The sequence below is a fragment of the Cherax quadricarinatus genome, chromosome 44 (assembly GCF_038502225.1).
Source record: "Cherax quadricarinatus isolate ZL_2023a chromosome 44, ASM3850222v1, whole genome shotgun sequence".
NCBI lineage: Eukaryota > Metazoa > Arthropoda > Malacostraca > Decapoda > Parastacidae > Cherax > Cherax quadricarinatus.
The window spans coordinates 10,982,024-11,001,339 of NC_091335.1; the positions used below are offsets into that span (position 1 = coordinate 10,982,024).

A 19,316-nucleotide genomic window follows, 5' to 3' on the forward strand; every position below is an offset into this window, starting at 1 on the left:
TGGTACACTGGGACAGTGGTACAGTGGTACACTGGGACAGTGGTACAGTGGTACACTGGGACAGTGGTACAGTGGTACACTGGTACACTAGGACAGTGGTACACTGGGACAGTGGTACACTGGGACAGTGGTACACTGGGACACTGGGACAGTGGTACAGTGGTACACTGGGACAGTGGTACAGTGGTACACTGGGACAGTGGTACAGTGGTACACTGGGACAGTGGTACAGTGGTACACTGGGACAGTGGTACAGTGGTACACTGGGACAGTGGTACAGTGGTACACTGGGACAGTGGTACAGTGGTACACTGGGACAGTGGTACAGTGGTACACTGGGACAGTGGTACAGTGGTACACTGGGACAGTGGTACAGTGGGACAGTGGTACAGTGGGACAGTGGTACATTGGGACAGTGGTACAGTGGTACACTGGTACACTAGGACAGTGGTACACTGGGACAGTGGTACACTGGGACAGTGGTACAGTGGTACACTGGGACAGTGGTACAGTGGTACACTGGGACAGTGGTACAGTGGTACACTGGGACAGTGGTACACTGGGACAGTGGTACAGTGGTACACTGGGACAGTGGTACAGTGGTACACTGGGACAGTGGTACAGTGGTACACTGGGACAGTGGTACAGTGGTACACTGGGACAGTGGTACAGTGGTACACTGGGACAGTGGTACAGTGGGACAGTGGTACAGTGGGACAGTGGTACATTGGGACAGTGGTACAGTGGTACACTGGTACACTAGGACAGTGGTACACTGGGACAGTGGTACACTGGGACAGTGGTACAGTGGTACACTGGGACAGTGGTACAGTGGTACACTGGGACAGTGGTACAGTGGTACACTGGGACAGTGGTACAGTGGTACACTGGGACAGTGGTACAGTGGTACACTGGGACAGTGGTACAGTGGTACACTGGGACAGTGGTACAGTTGTACACTGGGACAGTGGTACACTGGGACAGTGGTACAGTGGGACACTGGGACAGTGGTACAGTGGTACACTGGGACAGTGGTACACTGGGACAGTGGTACAGTGGTACACTGGGACAGTGGTACACTGGGACAGTGGTACAGTGGTACAGTGGTACACTGGTACACTGGGACAGTGGTACAGTGGTACACTGGTACAGTGGTACACTGGGACAGTGGTACAGTGGTACACTGGTACACTAGGACAGTGGTACAGTGGTACACTGGGACAGTGGTACAGTGGTACACTGGGACAGTGGTACACTGGGGCAGTAGTACAGTGGTACACTGGGACAGTGGTACACTGGGACAGGGGTACAATGGTACACTGGGACAGTGGTACAGTGATACACTGGGACAGTGGTACACTGGGACAGTGGGACAGTGGTACAGTGATACACTGGGACAGTGGTACAGTGGTACACTGGGACAGTGGTACACTGGGACAGTGGTACAGTGGTACACTGGGACAGTGGTACACTGGGACAGTGGTACAGTGGTACACTGGGACAGTGGTACACTGGGACAGTGGTACAGTTGTACACTGGGACAGTGGTACAGTTGTACACTGGGACAGTGGTACACTGGGACAGTGGTACAGTGGGACACTGGGACAGTGGTACAGTGGTACACTGGGACAGTGGTACACTGGGACAGTGGTACAGTGGTACACTGGGACAGTGGTACAGTGGTACACTGGGACAGTGGTACAGTGGTTCAGTGGTACAGTGGTACACTGGGACAGTGGTACAGTGGTACACTGGTACAGTGGTACACTGGGACAGTGGTACAGTGGTACACTGGTACACTAGGACAGTGGTACACTGGGACAGTGGTACACTGGGGCAGTAGTACAGTGGTACACTGGGACAGTGGTACACTGGGACAGGGGTACAATGGTACACTGGGACAGTGGTACAGTGATACACTGGGACAGTGGTACACTGGGACAGTGGTACACTGGGACAGTGGTACAGTGGTACACTGGGACAGTGGTACAGTGGTACACTGGGACAGTGGTACAGTGATACACTGGGACAGTGGTACAGTGATACACTGGGACAGTGGTACAGTGGTACACTGGGACAGTGGTACAGTGGTACACTGGGACAGTGGTACAGTGGTACACTGGGACAGTGGTACAGTGGTACACTGGGACAGTGGTACAGTGGTACACTGGGACAGTGGTACAGTGATACACTGGGACAGTGGTACACTGGGACAGTGGTACAGTGGTACACTGGGACAGTGGTACAGTGGTACACTGGGACAGTGGTATAGTAGTACACTGGGACAGTGGTACACTGGGACAGTGGTACACTGAGACAGTGGTACAGTGGTACACTGGGACAGTGGTACAGTGGTACACTGGGACAGTGGTACAGTGATACACTGGGGCAGTGGTACAGTGATACACTGGGACTGTGGTACAGTGGTACATTGGGACAGTGGTACAGTGATACACTGGGACAGTGGTACACTGGGACAGTGGTACACTGGGACAGTGGTACAGTGATACACTGGGACAGTGGTACAGTGGTACACTGGGACAGTGGTACAGTGGCACACTGGGACAGTGGTACAGTGGTACACTGGGACAGTGGTACAGTGGTACACTGGGACAGTGGTACAGTGGTACACTGGGACAGTGGTACAGTGGTACACTGGGACAGTGGTACACTGGGACAGTGGTACACTGGGACAGTAGTACAGTGGTACACTGGGACAGTGGTACAGTGGTACACTGGAACAGTGGCACAGTTACACAGTGGAACACTGGGACAGTGGTACACTGGAACACTGGTACAGTGGTACACTGGAACACTGGTACACTGGGACAGTGGTACACGAACAATGGTACATTGACAGTGGTGCACTGGAACAGTGGTACACTGGGACAGTGGTAAAGTGGTACACTGTGACAGTGGTACAGTGGTACACTGTGACAGTGGTAAAGTGGTACACTGTGACAGTGGTACAGTGGTACACTGTGACAGTGGTACAGTGGTACACTGTGACAGTGGTGTACTGTGACAGTGGTGCACTGGAACAGTGGTATACTGGAACAGTGGTACACTGGAACAGTGGTATACTGGAACAGTGGTATACTGGAACAGTGATATACTGGAACAGTGGTACAATGGAACAGTGGAGCAGTGGTACAGTGGTACACTGGTATAGAGGTAAACTGGAACAGTGGTACACTGGGATAGTGGTACACGGACAGTGGTACACGGGGACAGTGGTACACGAACAGTGGTGCACTGGGACAGTGGTACACTTATACAGTTTTACAATGGGACAGTGGTACAATGGTAAACTAGGACGCTGTAACACTGAGACATTTAACAACTAAGTCAATGTACGAAGACTGGAACAATTCACAACCCACAGTACCGCGACTGGAACAATTCACAACCCACAGTACCGTGACTGGAACAATTCACAACCCACAGTACCGTGACTGGAACAATTCACAACCCACAGTACCGTGACTGGAACAATTCACAACCCACAGTACCGTGACTGGAACAATTCACAACCCACAGTACCGTGACTGGAACAATTCAGTGTTTCTCTCCGTGTATAACTTTATACAGAGTACAGGAAATACACTCATACATATACTTCTGTATTTACCTTTCCCTTCAGAGTTGGAGGAGGAAGGAGGAGGGAGGGAGGAAGGAAGGAAGGAGGGAAGGAGGAGGAAGGAAGGAAGGAAGGAGGGAAGGAGGAGGAAGGAAGGAAGGAAGGAGGGAAGGAGGAGGAGGGATAATCGGTTAAAGTGAAGCATAACAAGGAGTAGCCGTCAAGAGGGTGATGCTGGTGACACATGGGACTTTGATCATTGTGATCCTTTACTGTGTGTGTGTGTGTGTGTGTGTGTGTGTGTGTGTGTGTGTGTGTGTGTGTGCCTATTTGTGGTTGCATGGGTTGATTCATAACTCCTGGCCCCGTCTCTTCACTGATCGCTACTAGGTCCTCTCTCTCCCTGTTCCATGAGCTTTATCATACCTAGTCTTAAAGCTATGTATGGTTCCTGCCTCCACTACATCACTTGCCAGACTATTCCACTTCCTGACAACTCTGAAACTGAAGAAATACTTCCTAACATCCCTGTTACTCGTCAGTCTTCAACTTCCAATAGTGACCCCTTGTGTCTGTGTCCCATCTATGGAACATCTTGTCTCTGTCCACCTTATCTATTCCACGAAGTATTTTGTATGTCGTTATCATGTCTTCCCTGACCCTCCTGTCCTCCAGTGTCGTCAGGCCGATTTCTCTAAACCTTTTTTCGTAGGACATTCACCTTAGTTCTGGTACTAGCCTTGTTGCAAACCTTTGCACTTTCTCTAATTTCTTGACGTGCTTGATCAGATGTGGGTTCCAAACTGGTGCTGCACAATCCAGTATAGGCCTGACGTACACTCTGTACAATGTTTTGAACGATTCCTTACTAAGGTATCGGAAGGCCTGACGTACACTCTGTACAATGTTTTGAACGATTCCTTACTAAGGTATCGGAACGCTATTCTCAGGTTTGTCAGGCGCCCATATGTTGCAGCAATTATCTGGTTGATGACATGCTCGGTGTTATACTCACCCCAATATCTTTCTCCTTGATTGAGGTTTGCAGTCTTTGGCCACCTAGCCTATACTCTATCTGCGGTCTTTGCCCTTCCCCGATCTTCACGATTTTGCATTTGGCGGGGTTAAATTTGAGGAGCCAGTTGCTGGACCACGTGTACAGCCTGTCCAAGTCTCTTTGTAGTTCTGCCTGATCCTCCTCTGATTTAATTCTCCTCATTAAATTCACATCATCTGCGAACAGGGACACCGAGTCTATCCCTTCCATCATGTCATTCACATATACCACATATACTGGTCCTAGGACTGACCCCTGTGGAACCCCGCTCGTCACAGGCGCCCACTGTGATACCTCATCACGTACCATGACTCGTTGTTGCCTCCCTGTCAGGTATTCTCTGATCCATTGCAGTGCCCTTCCTGTTATACGTGCCTGATCCTCTAGTTACTGCACTAATCACTTGTGAGGGACTGTGTCAAAGGTCTTCTTGCAGTCCAAGAAAATACAATCAACCCAGCCCTCTCTCTCGTGTCTTACTTCTGTTACTTTGTCATAAAACTCCAGAAGGTTTGTGACACAGGATTTGCCTTCCATGAATACATGCTGGTTGGCGTTTATAATCTTGTTCCGTTCCAGGTGCTCCACCACTCTCCTCGTGTGTGTGTGTGTGTGTGTGTGTGTGTGTGTGTGTGTGTGTGTGTGTGTGTGTGTGTGTGTGTGTGTGTGTGTGTGTGTGTGTGTGTGTGTGTATGTATGTATGTATGTATGTGTGTGTTTTAGGAAGTTCGAGCCTTCAGTACTGCTTTCGCTGAATGATCCATCATGGACCTGGCCGCGGGGGCGCTGACCCCCGAAACACTCCTCCAAGTATAAAGCAGAAAGAGAATATTGGGGGCTCCGGATGCTCAGGATTCAGAAGAGTCTTTCCAGCTCTCTCTCTCTCGATGCTGAGCAGATTGAAGCTCAGAGAGGTATTGGGCAGCGTTAACAAAGGTAGCCAGGTGCCTCCAGGGAGCTGCCTGCATACTGCCCGCTACACGCGCTAATTTCAGCGCTCAGATTAAGCCCCAGGATCCGTCGCGCTTAAAGCCAGGTTGATGCAAGGTAATGTACCAGTCGAGCGCTCGGCTCACAACACTGAGGGTGTCGGGTTGGAATCCCGGGTGAGGACGGGGGGAATGTATGGGCGGATCTAACTACACCTCCACACAGAGATACGTCTCTATCTGTGCACGCTGAGAGTTCATCTCAGTTTCTCTTACAAGGGTGTAGATGGAATAATAAACAAATGCAATATAATACATTCCGCCCACACAGTGAGCTTTATCAAGTCACAAACAGATCTACCTGGGTAAAGAGTACATAAGTACATTTGTATTTTTTTTTCCATCGTGTCGCTATTGTATATCATTCATCTCCGTGAGTGTTTATCTGGAGAGAGTATCTGGAGAGAGTTCCGGGGGTCAACGCCCCCGCGGCCCGGTCTGTGACCAGGCCTCCTTAGGTCAGTGTCCCAGGATGCGACCCACACCAGTCGACTAACACCCAGGTACCCATTTTACTGATGGGGAACATAGACAACAGGTGGAAAGAAACACGTCCAATGTTTCTACTCTGGCTGGGAATCGAACCCAGGCCCTCACCGTGTGAAGCGAAAGCGTTAACCACCAGGCCACCAGAGCCCCAGAGTATCCTAGACTGGTCGTGAACAGGAGATATGCAGCCTTAATGACCCTCGTGCAATCTATAGGCTTTAAATCCCTTATTAACCAATCACACAATATCATAAGCTCAAGTTTGTGACTAGGAATTATGAGAGAGTTCACGGCCCAGCCAGCCACGTAACGGGACCAAATCGCGACAACTTTTCCCCCAGAAATGCTGATGGAGAAAGTTGGTCGGAGAGAGTGTGTGTGTGACAGCAAGAAAACATAAGCAATGAGACGAAAGTCCCTCTTGAAGGGACTTCAGCCATGAGAGGAGGGAAGGGGTGTTTGAAAAAGTGCCTCGCCTCTTTAGATAGTTCCGCGATCCGAAGGCTGATTCATGAAGGCACTTCAAAGCTGAAGGCACTGAAGGCAGGTCCTGATTTCTTCCTGAAGCTGGGATGGTGGCAGCACCTCACTGTCGATCAGTGTGACCTTACCGAGGTCACACATATGTATTTAGGTAACTCTGGTTTTAGCTCAACTCTCTGTAGCTTTATATATATATATCTGATCAGATCTCCAAGGCTGGTTGTTAGTGAAGTGTTTCAAGCCTTTCCACTACAAAGGAGTCATTAACGTTTCACGTTACCTGTTCACTACTAGTCTAGCATACTTAATACCTAAAATATGAATTAACGTAAACTCTGTGTATATACAACAAAACATATACACCTCTCGGTGTAAGTGGATAGACATACACCTCTCCATGTATTCACACTGATAGACATTACACCTTTCCGTGTAAATACACTCGCCCCTTAGTTTCACACAGACACATACACTTCTCGATGTATTCACACAGACACATACACCTCTCAATGCATTCACACAGACACATACACCTCTCAATGTATTCACACAGACACATACACCTTTCAATGTATTCACACAGACACATACAACTCTCAATGTATTCACACAGACATCTCTCGGTAAACATTATCTCGAAACAGTAAAGTCTCCTCCACCTCCAGTCCTCAGATCTCGAAGAGACCGAAGCTTTTATCTTTGTTTCTACAAGTACATGATACAACTTATACAGACCATAGCTGACATCAATAATATACTATACAGAAAGCCCCTTCTTATGCAAAGCATTTCTGACAAAATTAGGTTAATTTTTGTCCCCTACGATGCGACCCACACCAGTCTACTAACACCCAGGTACCTATTTACTGCTAGGTGAACAGGAACAGCAGGTATTTTAAACAAACACGCCCCCAAATGTTTACCCAAGCACCGGGGATCAAACCACGGACCTCAGTGAGCCGAGTGCGCTGCCCACCGAATTACGGGTGTTCCTCAGGCAACATGTGATCACTGTGCACCTGGCAGATCACCTGCAGGTTTCAGCACATCTAACTTTGGATTCGTTGGACTAAATTCTATTTCTTTCCCTTTCCAGCTTTTGATTCAGGAAACATATCGTTGTGTGTGTGTGTGTGTGTGTGTGTGTGTGTGTGTGCGCGCGCTCATCTAATTGTGTTTGCAGGGGTCGAGTCACAACTTTTGGCCTCTCCTCTTCACTGGTCGCCACTAGGTCCAGTCTTTCCCTGCTCCATGAGCTTTATCATATGTATAGTTGCTACAAAAAACGCGATTCTAAAAGCTTAGAGATCTCCAGTGAATACTAGAAAGGACTGCCCTTCTAGCATCCAGCCTGTTACTGGGTTTTCGTAACAAGTAGTCAGTATCCTTGTCCAATTATCCATTAGAATTCAGTATGAATTAATAGTGCTTCAGGATTACAACTGGTAGGCTACTAACTAGAGAAATTAAAATTTAATAAATTTATTAAGTCTAGAGGTATATTATCCAATTAAATTAATCACAGTAATCAAAATAATATAAATTCTCTCGAGTACAATATTATTGTGCTGAAAGCACATATCACATTTATAATTCTTAAGTACTGTCTGGTACATTAACATTTAATAAGATATTACAAATATGTACAAGTTTGTGTATGCGTATAAGTGCTCTAAGTAGTTCGCTATGTCTCACGACTCGACTAGACTTAAACAAGTGACTGACAAAGTCCTCACATAAACTAACTTCTTGACCAACTGGCAATCAGAACAGTCTGCTTGAACAACAAAAAGAATGCTAAGCCCAATAGCAATATAACAAGCAACTGCGACACAGAATCAGGAACAAGGAGATAATATAACGACACTAAGTAGGGACCATCAGCAGATCCTCCACAAAAGTCACAAAACTCCCATACTACTGAATCTAAGTTCAGCATAAGAAAATCCCCGACTGTGATCATACACAGATACCAGTACAAGTTAAGTGAGAAGTTACAGCTCAGGACCTGAGATGTTTCGAGTGTATGTGACACACAACCTCAGTACAACGTCGAAAATCACTAAGTCTATACAATGTTCTGTGAACAGAGTTCTATAGAACTAACAAGAATAATGAGACAGACAATCTGTCCAACCACCAAGAGAGTCTAGACCAGACTGAATACTTCAGGCGAGGTGAGGACACCCCCCCCTCGATCACGTGATAGCTCCGTGGGCTGCTGCCCAGCAACAACGAGAAGCCGGCAGTCTAACGAGCCACAAGCGATAATTACAGTAGTTAGACAATCAAGACTTGAACTGAGCACATAATATGTAACATCCTACCTCACAACATAACTACGTCAAATAATATAAAGCAATACATTTACGACTTAGCTATTATCGCAAATATAAGCAATATAAAATTATATGAAAAGGTGATAATTATATATATATATATATATATATATATATATATATATATATATATATATATATATATATATATACAGATTATATTCATAATCATAATATACATTATATATATTGCAACCCATTCAGGGGTTGCAACAATGGTTCCTGCCTCCACTACATCGCTTCCCAAACTATTCCACTCCCTGACAACTTTGTGACTGAAAAAAATACTTCCTAACACCCCTATGATTCATCTGTGTCTTCAACTTCCAACTGTGTCCCCTTATTGCTGTGCCCCATCTCTGGAACATCCTGTCTGTCCACCTTGTCGATTCCTCTCAGTATTTTATATGTCATTATCATGTGTCCCCCCCCCGTGTGTGTGTGTGTGTGTGTTACTCTTCTCAACATTGCTATATTTCCGGGGTATTTTCATAAAAAATGGGACGAGTTCTTAGATATATTGAGGAAGATCCTTGTCCACTCACAGGATATAACAATAATAATAATTTTATAAATTTCTCTCCAAAATATATAATTAATCATGGGGTCCTTTTCTCTGAAGACGCTACAAATAATAATAATAAAGGAAATATTATTTCTCTATCACATTTTCATATCACTAAAATATTTTGTAAATTTTTCATATATTTAGGAATTTTTTCCCTCCCCCCCCCCCTGTGTAGCTGTAGATCGTCCTGTTCAGTATTTAGAGAAATATATCTGCATACGTTTCAGTAACTGCTCTTTTAATAATATACACCCATTATATATATATATATATATATATATATATATATATATATATATATATATACATACATACATAGACACCCATTGTTTTCAGAATAGAAGCAGACTGGTATGCATGTCTATCTGGTACCAGTGGTGGTAGGGGATGGGATATAGATGCGATAGAGAGGGGGGGAGGATAGAGGGAGAGGGGGGATAAAGGGGGGACCAAAGCAGAAAGAGGGAGGGGGAGATAGGTATTGGAGGGGGGGGGGTAGACGGGTGTCACACTATGATCGAATATTACAACTCTCATTTTAATTAAAAAAGTCAGCTGTGAACATCTGTGGACCCCTCTCTCCCACCCCTCTCTCTTTCCCCTCTCTCCCCCTCTCTCTTTCCCCTCTCATCCTCCTCCCCCCCACCAACTCCCCATTTAAAAAACTAAACCAAGTCGAAGAAAAAAAAACAAAACACACACTCTTTCGTTCACTCAAAATTATTTCTGCTCGTTCATAAAAAATGAGTTATTGCCAATGATGGCACCTCACAGTGCCACTTTGTTAGCTAGTTTGGCACCTCGCAGTGCCACCTTGTTTGGTGCCTCGCAGTGCCACCTCGTACCTTACTAGTTTGGCACCTCGGTGCCACCTTTGGCATCTCACAGTGCCATCTTGTTTGGCGCCTCACAGTGCCACCTTGTTTGGCACCTCACAGTGCCACCTTGTTTGGCACCTCAGTGCTACATTGTTTGGCACCTCACAGTGCCGCCTTGTTAATTTGGCACCTCACAGTGCCACCTTGTTAGTTTGGCACCTCAGTGCCACCTTAGTTTGGCACCTCAGTGTCACCTTAGTTTGGCACCTCACAGTGCCACCTTAGTTTGGCACCTCACAGTGCCACCTTGTTTGGCACCTCACAGTGCCACCTTGTTTGGCACCTCATAGTGCCACCTTAGTTTGGCACCTCACAGTGCCACCTTGTTAGTTTGGCACCTCACAGTGCCACCTTGTTAGTTTGGCACCTCACAGTGCCACCTTGTTAATTTGGCACCTCACAGTGCCATCTTGTTTGGCACCTCACAGTGTCACCTTGTTAGTTTGGCACCTCACAGTGCCACCTTGTTTGGCACCTCACAGTGCCACCTTGTTAGTTTGGCACCTCACAGTGCCACCTTGTTAGTTTGGCACCTCAGTGCCACCTCGTTAGGCACCTTATAGTGCCACCTTGTTAGGCACCTCACAGTACCACCTTATTAGTTTGGCACCTCACAGTGCCACCTTGTTAGTTTGGCACCTCAGTGCAGTGGCACATAGTGCCACCTTGTTAGGCACCTCACAGTTTATTAGGGCACCTCACAGTGCCACCTTAGTTACCTCAGTGCACCTCGTTACAGTGCCACCTTGTCAGTACCACCTTATTAGTTTGGCACCTCACAGTGCCACCTTGTTAGTTTGGCAGTGCCACCTTTAGGCACCTTATAGTGCCACCTTGTTAGTTAGGCACCTCACAGTACCACCTTATTAGTTTGGCACCTCACAGTGCCACCTTGTTAGTTTGGCACCTCAGTGCCACCTCGTTAGGCACCTTATAGTGCCACCTTGTTAGTTAGGCACCTCACAGTACCACCTTATTAGTTTGGCACCTCACAGTGCCACCTTGTTAGTTTGGCACCTCAGTGCCACCTTGTTAGGCACCTTATAGTGCCATCTTGTTAGGCACCTCACAGTACCACCTTATTAGTTTGGCACCTCACAGTGCCACCTTGTTAGAATATTACTAGCTGGGTGTTAGATGACAGTAGCTTGTTAGTGATCCGTGAGTTAGTTAAGCTTTTAAAAAAAATATGAATTTACAATTATTATAATCAAAAAGAAGCGCTAAACCACAAGGGCTATACAACGCTGCATGAATTTACAAGCTTTGAGCTGTAAGTCTCGGCTTATAGCGCATCCCCAGGATGCCACCCACAACAGTCAACTAACACCCAGGTTAACAGGGCCATCAGGTGTAAGGAAGCTTGGCCATACTTCTCACCAAGTGTGGGGACACTACTGCCATTATTACTAAAAAATAATGATATTTTAAATATATTAACACTATCCTAATGCAAATTATTGTAAACACGGAGAGCACACTAGGTTGTTAGTTGCAGGTCACTAAGATTGTTAGTTACAGGTCACTACAAGATTGCTAGTTACAGGTCACTGCAAGATTGCTAGTTACAGGTCACTGCAAGATTGCTAGTTACAGGTCACTGCAAGATTGCTAGGGTATACCTAGGGGATACCAGGTTTGTACCAGGTCGACCCTGAGGCCTGGTGGTGGTGACACGGGTCACCACTGACCAAAGTATAAGACGGGTCACCGGAGTCCAACACGTTACATGAGAGGGTCACCGGAGTCCAACACGTTACATGAGCGGGTCACCGGAGTCCGTTACATGGGCGGGTCACCGGAGTCCGTTACATGGGCGGGTCACCGGAGTCCGTTACATGGGCGGGTCACCGGAGTCCAACACGTTACATGGGATCCTGTCGGAGCAAGCAGCGTGTTCCAGACATGTTACCGCTCCATTTGACTGTAATAATGACTGAGAAGCAACTGGACCTTGCCAGGGATGGACGCACCCGCTAATTAGTGGTGAGAGGCAGGTAGGTGTGTGTGTGTGTGTGTGTGTGTGTGTAAGAGAGAGAGAGAGAGAGAGAGAGAGAGAGAGAGAGATTCTCCTTGAAGGTAAAGTGTAAGTAGAGGATAAATTTAAGAACGGAAGAGGATTCTGTGTAACATCCCTCCCCCCCAGTGGAAAGCAGGGGCGCCACAAGTACACTAAGAGACAACACAATAAGTGTCAGGGGACCAAGACTGCTCAACTGCCTCCTAGCATACACAAGGGGGATTACCAATAGACCCCTGGCTGTCTTCAAGATGGAGCTGGACAGACACCTCAAGTCAGTACCTGACCGTAGTCGTGAAGAATCTTCACGACTACGGTGCTCTTCACACTAATTCCAAGGCTGAGGGACTGATTACTTCATTTTCTGTCTATAGTTCTGTCTTCAAATTATGTCCTTGAATTTGTACTGATAAAGCCACTGGATGGCGAAACGTCTACAATAAAGATACGCAGATGTTGCACACGTGTCTAATTTACATCTTGTCGGTATTGTATACCATTCCCGTACAAATGAAAGATGACTGGCACCAGAAACGAGAAAGAACTCATCACAGACATTTTTTTTAGCTAAAATACGGAAATAATCACACTTAATTAAAACTGCCGCTACAATTGAGTTTTAAGTCGACAAATTAAGCCAAATCATATTTCAAGTAAAAAACCTTGTTTGTACAGTGATATACATGAATATTTTAGCTAAAAACGGAAGTAGGAACAGATGGAATATCACGAAAGATGAAGAGAAACAGCTGATAAAATATTTCCTGAAGGAAGCACCAGGAACACCTTGAAAGGCCTAAATTTACCAGAGAACACCAACATGAATCCATAACATGGAAGGTCGTGCTTTAATTTTCTAAATTAGAGTCGTGAGATAAACAGTGGTTAGGAAGGGGAGGGAGGCGTGGGTAGACAGCACGTTCTTAGACTGTAAAAAGGCCTATCATACGGTGCCCCCATTGAAGTTTACTTAGCAAATTTGCTAACAGATTATATGAAAGAGAAGAGAAAGCAGAAATACAAGGAATGAAGAACCAGAATGAAAGAAGTGAAAGTAGTGATCTTTCACTGTCATTTATGAAGCGACTGTAGGAATTAACTAATAATTAGCTAATAATTGTGCACGATACAAAAACATCAATTATTATTATTATTATTATTATTTATAATTATTATTGCTCGTGGCCATTTCGTCCTTTGAATATTTACAGATATCTAAAATGTTTTTATTAGCAAAATGTTTGATGTATATTTTATTACTAAATTATTGTGGGGAACTGTGTTCGTCTGTTTAATATTGGGGAAGTTGTGTGCGTGTGTTTCAGGTCTTGTGGAGTCGTGGTTGTATGTTTTAGGTCATGTGGAGTCGTGGTTGTGTGTTTTAGGTCTTGTGGAGTCGTGGTTGTGTGTTTTAGGTCTTGCGGAGTCGTGGTTGTGTGTTTTAGGTCTTGCGGAGTCGTGGTTGTGTGTTTTAGGTCTTGTGGAGTCGTGGTTGTGTGTTTTAGGTCTTGCGGAGTCGTGGTTGTGTGTTTTAGGTCTTGTGGAGTCGTGGTTGTGTGTTTTAGGTCTTGCGGAGTCGTGGTTGTGTGTTTCAGGTCTTGTGGAGTCGTGGTTGTGTGTTTCAGGTCTTGTGGAGTCGTGGTTGTGTGTTTTAGGTCTTGCGGAGTCGTGGTTGTGTGTTTCAGGTCTTGTGGAGTCGTGGTTGTGTGTTTCAGGTCTTGTGGAGTCGTGGTTGTGTGTTTCAGGTCTTGCGGAGTCGTGGTTGTCTCGTTAACCCTCGGGAAGTAATGTTTTTGATTCCTGGGAAGCAGTTTCTTAAAACCCTTGGGAGTAATGTTTACTTACTTTTATCTCTTATGAGCAGTATTCATTTCTCTCATCTCCTCCTCTTTTCCACTTCCTTCATTTTCTTCCCTTCTCTCCATGCTCTATTCTTCTTGTCCTTTCAGTTCCTTCTCGTTATTCTCGTTGCATAGTCTCATTTCAAACGAGTTTCCCCATTTTTTTCTACTTCGCTTCTTTCTCCTTCATCTTCCTTTTTCTCTCTTCTCGTCCCTTCTTCCCACCCTATTCTCGTGCCCCCACTCGTCCCACAAGGCAGTCACAGAGGGTCAGTTCTCATCCGGATGAGTGGGCATGACGCCCCCTCCCCATGACCCATCCCTCCTCCCCCATCATTCGAGTGAGTGGGTTTCGAAGTGGTTAGTCGGCAATTCTGTGGATGGTGAAGCAAGCCACGATTGGATTACCCACGTTAAACTAGAGGTGTAGGCGACACACACCTGTCACTGTTTCTCTCTCTCTCTCTCTCTCTCTCTCTCTCTCTCTCTCTCTCTCTCTCTCTCTCTCTCTCTCTCTCTCTCTCTCTCTCTCTCTCAGCAGATTTGAGGTCAGGAGCTGTGAATCGACCCCCTGCAACCACGATAGTCATAACCACGATAGTCATAACAAAAAAGACGGCCTTCCTGACCACTTTCACAGACACGTATATTATCACACGTTCTGGAGGTCAGTGTAACCAAGGGTTCTTATAAATGCAGCCAATACAGATAAAGTACTGAGGATATCCTGTCAAGACAGAACCTGAACAATGGTTCCAGGATGGATAAACTTAGATTTAGAAAGGATATAGGAAAGTATTGGTCCAGTCCGCCAAGTAGGGCCATCATTGTCAAATTTTGGTTGCCTTTAAAAAATAGTTTGGATAACTCTACGAGTGAGAACAGTCGAATTTGAGAAGGGCCTATGTAGCATAGGCCATTAGACCTACTGCAATTCATTTTTTATAAGGTTGCTGGACGAGACACACAAAGAGAGAGGAAGAAACACAGACAGAAAGAGAAACACAGAATCGCAAACAGAGAGAAACAAACAGAGGAAGAGAAAGGAAGAGAGAGAGAGAGAGAGAGAGAGAGAGAGAGAGAGAGAGAGAGAGAGAGAGAGAGAGAGAGAGAGAGAATCACTTAACAGTCCTCGCGAATTTCTACAACTTAAGCAGATAAAACAAAAACATTGGGTTGGGTCGACTACATCTTCCTTGACTGTAGGAAACAGTTGACAATGCACCAAACAGTACTCCAGAAGCTGGACAAAAAGACAGGAGTCAATGGGGAAACCTATTCAGGGGTACCAGAAAAACTGGGTACAGAAAGCAACAGGGAGAGAAGGAATGGGCCAGGGTATTAAGTGGGCTACCACGACCTTTGGGTATTGATGTCCTCTAGTTGATAAATTTAGACATGTGGAACACTTCGGTATCTTTATTGGGGAAATGTTTCTCCACACACTGGTTTCATCAGTCCACTGCCAAGAAGGATAGTGAAGATCAGAGGGATATTAAGGTAATTAGTCCCTTATTCTTATCAAGACTGATGGACTGATTACATCGACTCCAGGCTGAGGGACTGATTACCTCAGTCTCCTGATCTTCACTATTAATTGTACTGGACTGATGAAGCCACTGTATGGGCAAAACTTTTCCGCTACAAAAACACCCAAGTGTTACACATGTGTCTAATTTATCAACTTTTCAGTTCTCTGAACTATTTATCTACAAGTCTTCTAGTACACCTTATATAAGTGAACGATATACTTGGTATAACTGGCTTCAGGTGTGTAAGAGAGCGGGTGGGAATACAACACTGACATAACCAGGTATTTCAGTGATGCATTGTACATGTTTTACAGTACTGACAAGATAAAGAATTAGACATATGTGCAACATCTGGGTATCTTTATTGTAGACGTTTCGCCATCCAGTGACTATCAATACAAATTCAAGGATATAATTTGAAGACAGTAGAACTATATACAAAAGATGAGGTAATCAGTCCCTCAGTCTTAGAGTTGGAGAATTTGTTTTGGTAAAGCCACTGGATGGCGAAACGTCTACAATAAAGATACCCAGATGTTGCACATGTGTTTAATTCTTCATCAGTGAGGCGATGTTTCTGTCCTCATTATCACCTCTCCCCCAGAATTACTCGTTCCTACCACCACCTCTAGTCAGTATTCTCCTAATCAACCCCCCCTCCCTCGACCCACCTGTCACTCAGTAGTAGTGCCTGGCGTCCGTCAGAGTGCCAGTCTGTCAGGTAGGTGCCACGTCAATTCGATATTTCTATGTGGCGTTAAGTGATGGCCTTACTGCAGTGGCTAAATATCCTGGTAGTGTCCAGCTGTCACACCACCACCAGCTGTCACACTGCCACCAGCTGTCACACTGCCACCTCTTCGCAAATGGAAGCCTTCACTGGGGGGTACGCCGTGGGAATATTCCTGCTGGTCTCTACCACCGTGGACAGGGTCACCCCTGTGGACCACTTCTTGTTGAGTGGGTTGTAAGGGCAGCTGACAGCTTGCGCCGTATCGAATCCAGTGGACGGTCAGCCTCACTCAGGCTGATAACAGACATCCATTGACTCGCTTCATTACAACATGACTTCCACCGTCTCCAGCATTTATTCTCTCTGTGGAATTGATAAAACCACTGGTTGGCGAAACGTCTCCACATGGAAGATATCCGTGTTGAACACGAGTCTCATTTATCGCAATTCATATTTCGGGCTGTCCGAAACTTCTGCAATTTTATTTCGAAGCCGTGGGTTGTCAATTTTGTCCAGCCTTTAAAATCTTTTGTGACTTGGCAGTTTTATGTCAATGCTTATTCGAGTTGCGAAGGAAAGAGAGGAACATATATACCTCTTAGTATTTATATACACCGAATGGCATGTATATCAATGTATATAATAATAATAATAATATCCAAGTGTTTACTCACCCGTCCTTCTGAACAATGTTCATTTACTGGTACATTAAAACGTACATTGATTAGTACTTCAAAAATGAACATTTAGTGAAAAAAAATGACAAAAGTTGTCTTTACTGGCACATTAAAAAAAATTGACACAGGAAGAAAGACATTTGACCCAGCAAGAGACATTTACTGTCAGTCTTGAAGAGTGTTACAGAGACTCCTGTGTTGAGTTTCCAGAGCGAAGGTTTAAATGTGGACAGCAGTTTGACCAGCGGGAAGAACGATAAAAAAAATGGGAAAGAAAATAATCAGAGAAAGTGGCGATTGAAAAAGAGGATAAGTGTGGTTATTTAGGTACAGGTATATACGTCTACAATTATCATAGTTTAACATTTGTAAATTACTTAGGATAACCTCCACCCAAAAAAGATCAGGATATTGGGGTAACTTAGGTAAATTTCTCAGATGCAAAGCCGTCACTTAGGACGATTATAGGTTCTCAGGGAGTTGGGGAAAAAAAAAAAAAAAACTTCCCCTGCCCTGACTAGGGCTCCTCTCCCCACTCCATCTTATCTTCCCCTCCCCTTGCATCCTCCCACCTCCCTTCCTCCCCCCTTTCTCTTTTCCCCTTCCTTCCCCTCACTAACTACTGCCCCAGGGGAGGGGTAGAGGAGAGTGAAGCAGTGTGTGTTGTCTTATCTTCTTACTTACAAGGGTTTGAAATCCCAGGCGAGCATTCGTGTGTAAATGACATGTGTTTGTTTGCTTGCTTTCTCTCCCTCTCTCTTTGCTTTCATTTTTTTTCACTGAATTCTACCCCTCCCTCCCTCCCTCTCTCACTTTTCAGACTGTGGTTAATCTTCCTCAGGAGATAGTCTGAAAGGTCTTCTGCTAACTTAATTCTCTAACACACGCACACACACACTGTTCTCTCTGTTCACTCTGACTATTCACTCACTCACTGTTTACTAACATTTCCTAATGCTCCACAACACAAACTTCTCCTAAAACCCCTAAACGGAAGAATTGCCTAAGAGATATGAGCAACGTAAGTAACGATCACGTTATGGCGCCCCCCACCCCAACCATCATAATTACTTCCCTCCCTCTTCCCCTCCCCACCCCCGCCATCCCTGTGCCTCCTATATGCTCGGAAAGCTATTGACACTGGTGGCACTCTGTGGAGTGCCTCGATGACTAACGCTACCGTAGTTGCTTTAATATATCGGTATGTAAAAACGCTACAATAATGAGAAAAAACGTGGTATTTTAAAAATAAATCCTATTCTAATATCGGAAAAAATCTTAGAATGTAATTTACCTTAGTAAATCCCTAATTGACGTAAAAATTGAATGGTAGCTTATTCGGGGAACCCACTTCTGTAGAGAAATCCACTCGGAAGTCGTATGTACTCGTATGTATACATATACACCGCGGTCAGAGTCGTGTATACCCTCACTCAACCTCCAGATGTATACTGACTGAGGTGGTGGGTTTCAAGTCTATCAACTACACGAGGGGCCATTAAGGCTGCACGGTAACCTTGTTCTCACCAGTCAAGAATATTTGAATCGCCTAACGTAAGGATTGTATATATATATATATATATATATATATATATATATATATATATATATATATATATATATATATATATATATATATATATATATATATATATATATATATATATATATATATATATATATATATATATATATATATATATATATATATATATATATATATATATATATATATATATATATATATATATATATATATATATATATATATACATACATACATACATCCCAAGGTGTATGCACTCCCACTTCTGCACACCTCTGTAAATACACACTTATATACTGATTCAACCGGAGGTTACGTGACGTGTAACTTTAACCCACAAAAAAAGCTCTTGGACCCCTCACATATAACCCATACCTGTAAATGATATAATTCAATATGTTATCGTTCACTTATTAAAAGAAAGAATTAACAAAATAGTCAATTATGTAAATGGGTTAACAACGTTGTTAACGATCGTTCACACGCGGTTACATTATATAAATATGGAAGCTGAAAAAGGTCATGAGCAGCGTATTTTGAAATGGAGGAAGGGTCATGCATGGTGACTCTTGCTGATGTTAGGA

General features: G+C 44.8%; 1 protein-coding gene across 2 annotated transcripts in view; it reads right to left on the reverse strand.

The window, feature by feature from the left end:
- Positions 1-18,629, reverse strand: part of LOC128697592 (U2 small nuclear ribonucleoprotein auxiliary factor 35 kDa subunit-related protein 2) — an 87,062-nt gene extending 68,433 nt beyond the window's left edge. For both annotated transcript variants that reach the window (XM_053789428.2, XM_053789427.2), the window contains exon 1: positions 18,481-18,629. The gene's annotated coding sequence lies outside the window, so the exon portion shown is untranslated. The remainder of the gene's footprint in view (positions 1-18,480) is intronic.
- Between the last annotated feature and the right edge of the window lie 687 nt (positions 18,630-19,316).